Genomic DNA, 12,326 nt, shown 5'->3' on the forward strand with positions numbered 1-12,326 from the left:
CAAAGTTTCAAAGTTTCAGAGCATCTTGGATTTTAGGATTTGGAGTTAGGGGTGCTCAGGCTATAGTTTATGCAAATCATACAAGGTCTAAGACCTGTGGGACCTGAAGCACTCCCAGGCCCCAAGGTGCAGGATAACACAAACCTGTTTTTCTTACCCAGCTGTGGCAAGCTACTGAGGTGTAGCCAGCTGCATCAGGATATCAATCTTGTTCTTAACGTTGGTTTTCTTTCTTTTCAATCTGCTTAAATGGTGGAGTGACAGAAAAACCTCCCATTGGTTCACTCTCAAATGCCTGAAGCCAGAACACAGCAGGTCCACTGGATCTCCCACATGGATGACAGGGACCTAAGTATCTGAGCCATCTCCCGCTGCCTTCTAGGGCGGAGTAGCAGGAAGCTAGATCAGAAACACAGCACTGTCAGGACTCTCATATATGGGATGTGGGCATCCCAAATGGCAGCTTAACCACCTGTGCCTCAACTGACCCTAATCTTTAAAATAAAAATACTACAGACCTGGGGGGCTAATGCATTGCCACTCTGGGAGGTGGACCCTAGCACAGAACTGGATTGGCCAAACTCCACGAAGACCTATGGAAAGCCTGGGGTCCCCACACATCAGGACAACACTTAATCTGGGAGACTGGGGGAGTCCTGAAGCTCCAGCTGGAGCTCCCTTCTTTGATTTGGGGTCTCCACGCTTCCCAGCCAGACTCAACCAAGGCCTGGCAGTGTCCCCTGCTGCCCAGGAGAGGGAACAAACAAGCCTGCAGGCTCCCTTTACAGGCACCACAGAAAGGTACCAGAGGATGCACGCATGCGCACAACCACATTCCACTCAGTCCTGACCCGCAGACCAGGGGCCAGAAGCTCACTGAGCTTGCAGACTGCACGTCTAAGACACTTGCTGAGGTCATCTGGTCCAGTCCCAGCGAGACAGCAGTCACCTTGGAGAAGGCATCTCCACTCCATGTCCAGCTCCGAGGGCAAAGGCCTGGGAAGGCGGGAGGGAAGAGATGGACAGAAACTCAGAAGCACTGAGCGAACCAGAGTGGAGTCTTTTAATCCCCTCTTGAACTTACATTCGGGACTCTAAGATTCTCTGGCACTTTTTTGGGCTGCCCGGAATGGGGACCCTTTAGTGCCCAGCACAGGCGACCTGGGGAGATATCACGGGCCAGAAAGGAGCTGGTGTGGGGAACAGGCAAGAGGGCTCCCAGACTGCAAGACTTCAGGGGATTAGGGAGGTGACAGGCGTCCTCCTCGGCAGGGCCCCCTGCCAGCCCCCTGGCCCCACCTTCCCAGGACTGGATCCAGTCCTCGCCTGCCTGTCCCCATGTCTCAGCTCAGTCCATTGGACATGTGCAAAGAGGCCAGGAGGGGGCTGGCATATCTGGCCCCCACCGTCTGCCACCTTGCCGGGTGTTACAAGAGCAGCAGGTGGGTGCGGAGAGAAAAGAATCCCTTGCCCACGCTGGCATCTGGCAGCATCACGCTGCCGCTGCTATGATATAAATACAAGGAGCGAAAATAGCTAATCCCAGATAACAGCAGGGACAGCAGGGGTAATCACCCAGCACCCGGCCTTGAATCCTGGAGCATTTGGGGGAAGCAGCTGCCAGGGCAGCCCCCATGGGCAGCCCACTGCCCCTGGGTGGCCTGGACTGCATCTAAGCCAGAACAGCACTGGGACCATGAAGTACAACTGGGGAAAGACAGTTTTTGTAGAAGCACCATGAAAATTCCCAGCTTCCAGCCTCAGGGGCTCCTGCAGCTGGTGGACATGGACCAGCACCAGAAGCTGTTTTTTGTTTGTTTGGTTTTGTTTCAGTTTTGGTTTTTGGTTTGTTTGTTCTTTATTTTTAACATCTGGGGTATATTAGTACGACCAGTGGCTTATTATTATCCTCCAAGTTGGGAGGCTCAGAGTCTGTCCCATACCCCACCCACGTGCCAGGGCTGAGCACCAGGGTGGTGGTTCTGTAACCAGCATGTCCAGGTCTCTGGGCTCAGCTGGGAGGAATGGGAGTGGGACATGCTTCCCACTGGTGTTCCCAAGGACAGCTGGCAGCACCACAGTGCCTGGAAAGCTGGGTGTGCTGTCCTCAGACTTACGAGACACTGTAAACAGCTCAGGCGCTCCTGCTAGCCTGCCTAGAACCCTGCTTGATGCACTGGCCGCAAGTGACAGACAAGCCACTCCTGGCCACCACTCATGCCGGGACCTGACCCAACTCCCCAGCTGTACTTCTGAAGAGCTCTGGGCAGTGAAACCCCTTTGAATTAGTCATGAGTTTCTCTCTCTCTCTCTCTCTCTCTCTCTCTCTCTCTCTCTCTCTCTCTCTCTCCCTCTCTCTCTCTCTCTCTCTCTCTCTCTCTCTCACACACACACACACACACACACACACACACACACACACCTGGCTAAAGTGGGGTCGAGTGGGCTTTGTCACCGCTGCCATGGAAGCCATGGGTTAGTGTCAACCCATTAAAGCCATGGATGAGGGTAGAGAAGTGGACCACAGAAATCCTCTTTCCATGAGCACCCAAACACAACACCTGCGTTCCCCTAGCTGGGAACAGAGGGGAGGTGTCCCCAGAACCTCCTCCTCCAGGCTGGCTTCCCAAGGGCTGCTGACTCTCTGGACTGAAGAACCCAGCTTGCCATGGGGCGTGACTTTGTTTCGAAGTTCTAGGCCACTGCGGTGAACAAGAGCTTTGCAGAGGGCCAGAGCTGTGACATAACCATCTAAACCTCCACCTGCTGTGCCAGCATTCCATATGGGTAACAGTTCGCATCCCAGCTATTCCAGTTCTAATCCAGCACCCTGCTCATGCTCCTGGGAACACAGTGATAGGTGCAGTGCTTGGGTCCCTGCACCTATGTGGGAGACTCAGTTGGCATTCCAGGCTGTTCAGCCTGACCCAGCCATGGCTGTTGTAAGCATTTGGGGAATGAAACCAGAAGATGGGCGGATGATCTCTCTCTCTCGCTCTTTTGCTCTCTCTCTCTAACCATCCATTCATCTCTTTATCTCCCTGTCATTCCACCTAATAACGTTTTTATTGTGTATGGTGTGATCTCAGCTGTATAAAATATGCACACAGAAAAATACTGGAAAACGACACACCAAACATCAGCTGTGTTTTCCATGATCACTGGCAGGAACTCACACTGCAGGAGCATCTCCAAAATTTCTCTCCCTTTTGAAGAGAGGAAATCAAACCCAATATTCACCTATGCCTTCAAAATGATTTGCTGTATAATTGCCTATGTCAAGGCTAAAAGAAAACTTCAAGTTTAAAAAATGAGCCAATTTCAATTCCTCTGTTAAAGAATAACAGGTTGGCCAGGCACAATGGCTCAGTGACTAAATCCTCAGCTTGCAGGCACCTGGATCCCATAAGGGAGCCAGTTCATACTCCACTTCCCACTCATCTCTCTGCCTGTGGCCTGGGAAAGCAGTCAAGGAGACCCTGCCTCTGCATTGGAGACCCAGAGGAGGCTTCTAGCTCCTGGTTTCAGATCAATTCAGCTCTAGCCATTGTGGCCACTTGGGTAGTGAACCAGGGGACAGAAGATCTTTCTCTCTGTCTCTCCTTCTCTATGAATCTGCCTTTTGAAGAAAAATAAATAAATCTTTAAAAAAAAAAAGAGTAGCAGGTTAAGGTCAGTATTGTGTTATAGCAGATAAGGTTACCACCTGTAACGCCAGCATCCCACATGGGCACCGGTTCTATTTCCAGGTGCTCCACTTCTAATCCAGCTCCCTGCTGATGTGTCTCTGAGAGCAGGCTATGGCCCACATCCTTGGGCCTCTACACCCACCCAGAAAGAAATTCTTGGCTCCTGGCTTCAATCTGGCCCATCACTGGCCATTGCATTCATTTGGTACATAAACAAGCAGGTGAAAGATAGCTCTCTCTCTCTCTCTCTCTCTCTCTCTCTCTCTCTCTCTCTCTCTCTCTCTCTCTCTCTCTCTTCCCCCTGCCTGTCTCTCTGTGTTTTTTCTTTTTTCTCTGAAAAAGACAAGAGAAGGGAAATGCCACTCACTGAAGGCACACTGCACCTGCTGTTAAAAGCATTAAGGGGTGTATTCATTGCAGTCCCTGCAATAGCCAAGAAACAGAGATTACAGGTCAGAGAAAGGAGCCCAGCAGGGCTTCAATAACTCACCCCAGGTCACCAGTGTAAGGCACCTCGGCAAAGATTCAATCTCAAGAATCTAGCCCTAAAACTCAAGGTCTTTGCCCCCAAAGCTTCTGCTCACAGGGGCAAGAGAAAGAAGAACTGGGGCAGAGATGGCAATATCTCAGGTTGGCTGTCCACACTTCTCATCAGACATTAGGATCTGCAACCACACACACACTGACAAAGGTCAGAGAAGAGAAAGAGCAAGAGGCAGCGCCGAGCAGAGAGCCCCTCCAGCTCTGCACAGGCAGACACAGAGCCCCCAGGGCCCGCGTGAATTATGGGTTCCAACTGCCGGCGACACAAACAGAACCAAGTCTTCGTCTCCACCAGACAGGCAGCTCCATCGTAATCTAATCGCACTCCTTGAAACCCCGGCCAACGGTCTCTTTCCCTCACCCTGTCACACATGCCATCACGTTGCAGCCCCGGCAGGACACTGGGACCTGTCGTGGCCACACATCCACAGATCAGCAGGGCCAGCCCTGGTTCTGGGCAGCTCACAGAGGCCAAAAAAGTGTGAGACAAAGAGAGGGGCTCTGCCGGGTGCCAGACCCAACTGCCCAGGGAGAACAAGTCTGGGAGGTGACCATTTAGCAAAGCTCCTTGCTGCCATACATTGCGAGTCTGCTCAAAAAAAGTTATTAGGAAAATTAAATCAAAAGAGCCATCCAGTCAGGCTTCCTGAAATGCAAGCATCTCTACAACAAATAAACAAAAAAGCATACTAAAATCGCACCTGAGGGGCAGACATTTGGCACAACTTCTAAGATGCTGTATCCTATATTATCATGCCTTGGTTCAACTCCTGATTAGGTTTCCAAACCCAGCATCCGGCTAACGCACACCTGGGGCGGGGGTCAGCAAGTTGACGGGTCAAGCAGTGGGAAGATCCAGATTGAATCTCTGACTCCTGGCTTCAGCCCAGCCCAGCCCTGGCTACTGTAGCTATTTGAGGAAGTGAACCAGCAGATGTGTGTGTGTGTGTGTGTGTGTGTGTGTGTGTGCACTCACGTGTCTGACGTAAACAGATTCAATAAATCTTATTCAACTCACCTGATTGTCCAGATATAAGATTAGGCTGCACATCATTTTTCAGTCTGGGGTTTAGAAGGAAGGCATCAGAGGGCTGCCTGGGGTTGACATTGTGATTCAGTGGGTTAAGCTGTTGTCTATGACACCAACATCTCACGTGATCTGGATTCAAGTCCCCGTTGGTTCACTTTTGATCCAGCCACCTACTACCGTGCCTGGGAAACAGTGAATGATGCCTCAAGTCCTTGTGCCTGCCAACTAGATGGAGTATTTGACCTGGCTTTGACCTGCTCCATTCCTGTTACGCCATCTGGGAGTGAACTTGCAGATAGAGTATCTCTCTCAAGCACTTGTGCATTCTCGCTCCCTTGCTCTCTGCCTTTCAAATAAATCCACAAATTACAAAAGAAAAAAAAAAAACAGAAAAGAAATAAGAGAAAAAGGCCCAGCACGATAGCTTAGTGGCTAAAGTCCTCGCCTTGAGCTTGCCACAATCCCATATGGGTACCAGTTCAAGTCCCAGCTGTTCCACTTCCCATCCAGTTCCCTGCTTGTGGTCTGGAAAAGCAGTTGAGGATGGCCCAAAGCTTTGGGACCCTGCACCCACGTAGGAGACCTGGAAGAGGCTCCTGACTCCTGGCTTCAGATCGGCTCGGCTCGGCTCCAACCATTGTGTCTACTTGCGGAGTGATCCAGCAGACAGAAGAACTGTCTCTCCTCTCTGTAAATCTGGCTTTCCAATAAAAACAAATACTTTTTTAAAAAAAAAAAATTTGAACTACTAGAGATCTGAGAAACAATATAAAGTTGCTTTCAACCAAAGTTACTATAATAAAAAGCAAGCTATAGAGGAAGGTGATACATTTAAATAGCCAAAACTTTCAGTAAAAATATGCTGGATCCACCTCCAGCTTCCAGTCCTCATGCACACTGGGAAACAGCAGGTGATGCTCCAGCCTCTCAGGTTCCTGCGGTCCTGAGTTGTTCTGGCTTGGGGTCACTCATGAGACCCAGGATGTCAGCCCAGGCTCAGCCACATGCTTGGCTGCTCATGCCGGCTGTTGGTAGGAAGGTCTCCGTGAATCACCATATAACCTCTCCACAGGCACGTTGACTACCCTCACAGCATACGGCTCATTTCACCCAGAGTAGGTGATACAGAGGAGTACAAGGATGAAGTCACTGTGTCTTCTATGCTCTAGCGCCATAGATGACCATATATGGCCATTTCTACAGCACCCTATGCTTGCGAACCCATCCCTACTCATTATGGGGGAGCAAGGAGGTCTCCAGTCCTCCTCCTGGATCAAGGCACATCGGGCACCTCTTGGAAATTAACTAGGACAGCTGGCCAGAATGAACCTGAATGTCTCCTCCAATCCCAACAGATGCAACCAAACAAACACTAAAAGACACTAAGTACAAAAATGGAAAGCAGAGTAGAACAAGTGAAAGAATAATATCAATACTATCGTTGTTTAGCAAATGCTTCCCAGGGATGGTGTCATGCTGTAGCAAGTTAAGCCATCACACCCATATGTGTGTGCTGGTTCCAGTCCCAGCTGCTCTACTCCCGACCCAGCTCCTTGCTAATGTGCCTAGGAAAGCAAGCAGAGGATGGCCCAAGTGCTTGGGCTCCTGTACCCATATCCTAGAAATAGCTAATGGCTCCTGGCTTCTGACCAGCCTAGCACAATCCAGCCATTGAGTCCATTTGGGAAGTGAACCAGAGGATGGAAGGTCAAGAGACAGAGAGTTTCTGCCTTTCAATTAAATAAACATTTTTTTTTCAAGGTGCTTCACTTGCTGAAGACAGTGGCTAATGTCTTTCCATGCCTTGTCTGTGCCATCAGCAAACTTCAACCCCTGGGACAAATGAGGCCCACCACTGGTGGCATGAATCAGGTCTCACTGGAGCACACCTGTACATTTGTATATATTTTGTCTACTGCTGCTTTCTCCTACAACTGCTGAGTTGAATAACTGTGACAGAAGCTATATGAGCTAGGGTCAGCACTGTGGCATAATATGTTAGGCTTCCCCCTGTGATGCCAGCATCCCATATACATACATACATACTGCTTCACTTCCAAATTTCTGCTGGAGGTAAGGTTTGAATTTTTAAAATACGTATATATATATTCTTTAAGATTTTACTTATTTTTGGGCCCAGCAGCGTGGCCTAGTGGCTAAAAGTCCTCGCCTTGAACGCGCCGGGATCCCATATGAGTGCCGGTTCTAATCCCGGCAGCTCCACTCCCCATCCAGCTCCCTGCTTGTGGCCTGGGAAAGCAGTCGAGGACGGCCCAAAGACTTGGGACAGAGAGACAGAGAGGAAGATCTTCCGTCTGATGATTCACTCCCCAAGTGGTGACCACAATGGCCAGAGCTGAGCTGATCTGAAGCCAAGAGCCAGAAACTTCTTCCGGGTCTCTCATGGAGGTGCAGGGTCCTAAGGCTTTGGATCATCCTCAACTGCTTTCCCAGGCCACAAGCAGGGAACTGGATGGGAAGCAGGGCTGTTAGGATTAGAACTGGCACCCATATGGGATCCTGGCACATTCGAGGCAAGGACTTTAGCTGCTAGGCCACGCCGCCGGGCCCTATATGTACATTTATTTATTATTTTGAAAGGCAGAGCTATACTGAGATAGAAAGAGATACAAAGATCTTCTGTCGTCTGGCTCACTTTGTAAATGGTCACAAAGGCCGGGACTGAGCCAGACGAAAGCCAGGAACCTGACGTCCATCCAAGTCTCTCCCATGGCTGGCAGGAGCCCTGATACTTGGGCTGTCTTCCACTGTCTTCTCAGGTGCACCAGCAGGGCGCCAGATCAAAAGCAGAGCAGCCAGAACTTGAAGTGGCACTCCAATATGGGATGCTGGCATCCGAAACAGTGATTTAATATACTACACCACAATGCTCTCCCTGATTTTTAAACTTCTTCAGAAGAAATTTAAATGATAAGCTGATGTAGAATGAAGCATTTGTAAATGCTTCAACAAAAGGAATTCATGGGATTTTTAATTGCTCGCTTATTTATTAGAAAGACAGAGAACTTCCATCCATGAGTTTACTCCCAACATGCCCACAACAGTAGAGACTAGGCCTGGCTGAAGCAGGAGTTAAATTTCCCACCCATGTGGCAGGGACACAGCAGGTGGAACCATCACCTGCCTCCCTCCAAGGTGCACATTAGCAGGAATGCTGGAATCAGGAGCCAGAGAAGGTACCCTGCCACAGGATGCAGCCATGCAAGGAACATCTTACCCATAACACCTGGGGATTAGAATTCTTAACCTGGGATGCTAAGAGGAAGAGCTCTAGAAGAAATGACCAGAAGAGAAATCAGCAGGGCTCAAACGCATCAGCAAATAATCATAAATCATGATTTTGTGGATTGGTTGGATGGTTCCTTGAACTGGTTTCCTATGAACTCACTTGTTCAGCCGCATTCAGCCAGAGCAGCAGTTGTCAGCCAAGAGTGACAACTCGCCTGATCATCTTAAATCTGGATGATCAGGCGGGAATGTTTGGAGTCATTTCAGATGGATGTTGCTGGTACGCAGCAGGTGGAAGCTTGGGATGCTGTAAAACATCCTACAGAAACAGGTGGACACCTATAATGAAGATTTATCCAGACCCAAGCATCAGTAGTGCTGAGGCTGGGAAACCTGTATGAGCTGTATGCCCTCACACATGTTCTTGGCATGTGACGGCTGGCAAAGTCATTGGTACCTCAGGGGTCCCTCATCCTCAGGGGGACTTCCCCACACCATGCTTTTATGGAATACCTAACGGACAAAGGTAGAATCTGCAAGACCTCTTGAGATCTTGGTTCCAGAACTCACCCACCACTGTGTCTGAATATCAGCCATGAAACTCACAAGGTCATCTCGGATCCCAGGCACGCACATTTCAGCTCTGCTCGGGAGACACAGAGAAGTCACACGGTGACAGGTGAGCATGGGGCTTGGGGGGAATCCGTGACTTCCTTCAATGATCTCCTGCAAGGAGCAAGATCAATTGCCTTTCTGGCTTCACAGAAGCTTGATTCTCAGGTCCAGCCTAATCCAGTTGCATCAGAAATGGGATAAGCTCAGCTATGTGTGTGCTGACCGACCCTAAAGGTGGTTCTGATGGTCACTCAATGTGAGAATCATGGCCCTAGGGAACCATGCCAATCAGAGATCTGCACACCCTCAGGACACTGGCTGAAGGTCAGTGGAAAGCAGAACAGCCTTTCTCTATTCCTCTCCTCTCCCTGAATCTCTGGCCACACCCCTAAGAACAAACATCTTCCTCCAGGAGTGGGTTTCAAGAGAATCAGCCCTGACACTCAACAGATAACAAAGCTGGGGCAGGACACAGCCAAGTCTCCAAAGCCACCGTGAGACCATTCTGAAGACTACGCGTCTGATGGGAGCTGGAGGCAGTGGGGGAGAATGTTTGGGTTTTTGTTGGGAAGGTCATTTTCTGTTGAAAATCATTGAGACAGCTTCTTATCTGACATCATCATCTGAAAAAGCAGACCTTCCCCGTGGTTGGGGCTCAGCAATGGCACAGAAAACCCGAAGCTACTCCTTTGTCCTCTCCCAGACAACCCTCCGGGAGCCCTTGCATCAGAGCCAGCCTAGACTCCAGGTCTGAAGGCAGGACAAGGATGGGTAACCTCCTCCTAGCCCTTCAGTGCAAGTCAAAACAAACTTAGCTAGATCTATCATTGCTACCCAACACAAGGACTAGGGATTTGTGTAATTATTAAAGACTTGTTAATTTGTTTCAAAGAGTTGCAGCAAGAGTGGAAACACAAAGAGAGAAAGGTCTTCCATTGGCTCACTTTCCAAATGGCAGCAACAGCTGGAGCTGGGCCAGGCAAAAGCCAGGAGTCAGGAACTCCATCTGAGTCTCATGTGGTTGCAGGAATGCAAGGACTTGGGCCACTTTCTGCTGCTTTTCCAGGTTTACTAGCAGGGAGCTGGATCAGAAGTGGAGCAGCAAGAACCCCATATGGTGTGCATTGCTGGTGGCAGCTTCACCTGTTGAGCAGCAATGCCAGTCCCAGGTTTGCCTTAGAACAGACAAGGCCCAACAATCTGCAATGTTCACCACTGTTAGCACAAGCACTAAAAATGAACTACAGCTTTGGGAAATAGAAAGTGAAAAAAAACCAAAAACCTCATTGCCATTAAAGAGAAGGTTTCTAAGCTCAAACTCTGTCCTGGCATAGGGGAGGCAACGTCCCAAGGCAGGAGCAGGTGAGCAAGAAGCAAGCCTTCAATAACCAACAGCTGGAGAGGCACCTGTGGGGATGGAAGGGCTGCAGGGAGAGTTCAAACAGCAGCAGGTGCCCAGCTGGAGCCACTGCGGTCTAAGAGGTGATGGCCATGAGAGGACAGTGCGCCAGGCCTCTGCCACCCTCAGTCCTTCAGTCCTAGGCATTGGGATTTGGCATAAACACATGACTTGCAATGAGAGTTCTGTCACTTTAAATCATACTCCCCCCCACCCCAGGGCAGGGAAGAAAGAAAGAAAACAGCTGTTCAACTGCTCAATGTTCTTTTGCATTCTACAGTTTTCTGTATTAAGGATGTGGGTGCCAAGAGTATTCAATAACACCTAAAGCACAACTTTTCTCCCTACAATAATAATCCCTGATGAGTGAGTATAAACTATCCCTCTAGCATAAATAACCCAACATCCACTCTAATCCCCCTTCCGCGGGACAAATCGGAGTTGGTCTTCTTTGGTTCGAACAAGGGTAGAAAAGCTGTTTCATTCATGACCTTTTACTCCTCGTGGCTACGAGGAAACGGTGATGACATCTTTTTGGCCAGATGGAGCTGATGGAAGATTTATGGAGCAGCTGAGAACTGTCAAAGCCAGGCCAGGCAGATCCCCTAAGACAATGACCATGGCCTTTTCATCAGGGAGCGCGCTGCTTTCTGGAGCCCCCGGACACACAGAGCCCTATCTACCCAGGCATCGGTGAGGTTATCCCAACACCGCGCCAGCTGCCACCACCCACCCAGGCTCGGCGGCTGCCGTTGAGGGATGGCGAGGGAGCATGCCAGGCTCAGCCCTCAGCCAACAGCACACACACACACACACACCAATCACACACACACCAATCACACACACACCAATTACACACACACATTGCTCACACATATGCACACACTGCTCAGACACACACCTCTCAGACACACCACTCACACACACACACACCACACACTGCTCGCACACACCCAACTCACACACACCACTTACACACCACTCACACACACATACACCACACACACCACTCACACTACCCCACTCACACACACATCATACACACATACACTGCTCACACGCCACTCATACTCACACACACACAACACTCACAGCCCACTCGCACAACACAGAAAACCCAAACATATTCACATATCACACACACATTCACACATCCACACATACTCACACCATATCACACACATCCCTCACATGCCATATTCACACATGCCACACACATACCACACACACACACACACACATACATACATCACTCAGACATACCCATCCCAGCCTGGTACCCAGGGCCCTCCCAGAGCGGGAAGTCTTGTCCAATGCCTTCTCAGTTACACAGATTTCAGAAATTAGTCACAGAAATGAGGACAGGAAGAGAGTAGAGGTTTCCTGAAGGAACCAGTAACAAGATCTGGGGTCTTTCACCTTGAGGTCATTGCAGCTGAGCTCATCCCTGCCTTGACAGCCAGTGGTCAAGACAGAAGCCAGGGCCTGCTACCTCTGTGCCCTGGGCTGCTCCATGACCAGCCCCGGAGCCTCCTATTTGCAAATTCTGAGCCAAGGCCAGTGCCACCCTCCAGGTTCCAGGGAAGCCTTGCCCCAGACAGAAGGAAGGAATGCCCCGGGGACTAGGGAGATGGGCTCCGAGGCCTCCAACGCTCACCTCCAACACTTGCCCCACCCAGCATCCTCCCTGAAGACACCCAGGGACTCTTGCCTGATGACTGGGGCGGGGGGGGGGCTCTTTGCATGAGACAGTCCCTGCCTGCTGGCTAGCACAGACAGCCTGTCACTCTCAGAAAGTCCC

This window comes from Ochotona princeps, chromosome 19 (assembly GCF_030435755.1).
Source record: "Ochotona princeps isolate mOchPri1 chromosome 19, mOchPri1.hap1, whole genome shotgun sequence".
NCBI classification, from domain to species: Eukaryota; Metazoa; Chordata; class Mammalia; order Lagomorpha; family Ochotonidae; genus Ochotona; species Ochotona princeps.